Consider the following 1322-nt stretch of genomic DNA (forward strand, 5'->3'; position numbering starts at 1 on the left):
TTCTTCCTGCCCTAACCAGTCAGTCTTACCACTTGAGGCTTTCTAGGCTTGGGCACAGGTGCAGCTCCTGAGCAGCAGAGAAGTAGCAATGCCATTGTTTTCAGTTGATGCTCCTTATATTCTTCTTCTCTTCTCTTTCTCTAGATTTTTGTGAAGGAAGCTGCATCCATGTCTAACTAATGTCTTCCTTCTCCTTCCCAGTGCTGACCAAGACCCTGGAAAAGGGCTTGTTGTTGTCACTGTGGTGTGGAAGAAATAGAGAAGTGTCAGTGCATTTGTGTTGTGCTGTGACTTGGCTTTTTGGTGTAGTGAGATCAGCTCTGGTGAGTGCCAGCTGCCAGCACTGTTTACAGAGGCCCTTTTGGCCTCAAGTAGCACTTGCATGTGACTGCACAAGAAGCGTTTTCCTGTGCAGATATCAAGGTACAGATTGCCAAGTCTTGCCTTATCATCATACTCATCTCTAGTGTCATTCCCTCCCAACTCCTGTAGCCTTTTGATGAAAATGCTGCAAAATTTTTTTCCAGCTGATGTGGATAATAACAATTATTAATGCTTCCCTGTCTGCTTTTCCTGTGATTATAATGTACTGTTATTCCAGGAACCACAAATGTGAACTGGTACTTCAGGAGATGACTTTGATTTCAGAAAGAGAAGGACAGGAAAGGTGTCAGACATGTATTGTTGATCTGCATGTAGGTTCAAGCTCCTTTTCTTTTTATTTCAGTCAGAAAACATCATTACATTTGAGAGGAGCAGGTTATTGCCATAATTTGCATCACAGATTTTTTATTAGGATTTTTTTTAAAGCAAAAGCTGGAAGAGTTAGATCAAGCTTACAAAACTTCTTTCAAAATAAACAAATAAGAAAACCTTTGCTCCTTTAGTATCAGGTTTCAGTTGAAATAAATGTTAACAACAAAGTTCAGTAATTCTTTGGCAAGAGGATGTTGGTCTAGTTCTAACTTAAGAGGCAGGAAAATCCTATAGCAGGTGACCAATTCTTGTGGCAGTAATTTGTCAAGTCTGTGGTGAAACTTATAGTTTCTTTACCCAGAATTATGAAATTCCAGAAAAAATATTTACTCAGGTCTTCTAGCTCAGTTTCACAGCAGAATGGGATATATTAAAACCCCTTTTAATTTTTGACAATCCAGTGGGCTTCTTGTAGGTCACACTTCCTGCAAATTTCGTCTTTAAATTTGCAAATGTAATTAGTGAGTAGGTTTCTTGATGCATTCACAGAAACGCTGATTTCACATAGTTGAGTGTGGTCAAACTTGTGCTTTCTCATTGTATCTTTATCTTACTGCCTTTATCAG

General features: G+C 39.1%; 2 protein-coding genes across 7 annotated transcripts in view; both read left to right on the forward strand.

Annotated features, from left to right (window-relative positions):
- Positions 1–1322, forward strand: part of ZBED1 (zinc finger BED-type containing 1) — a 75470-nt gene that overhangs the window by 47342 nt on the left and 26806 nt on the right. The gene's annotated exons all lie outside the window — the stretch shown is intronic.
- Positions 1–1322, forward strand: part of DHRSX (dehydrogenase/reductase X-linked) — a 160549-nt gene that overhangs the window by 5695 nt on the left and 153532 nt on the right. The window lies entirely within an intron of this gene.

Source organism: Lonchura striata, chromosome 1 (assembly GCF_050655825.1).
Source record: "Lonchura striata isolate lonStrDom1 chromosome 1, ASM5065582v1, whole genome shotgun sequence".
Lineage (NCBI taxonomy): Eukaryota > Metazoa > Chordata > Aves > Passeriformes > Estrildidae > Lonchura > Lonchura striata.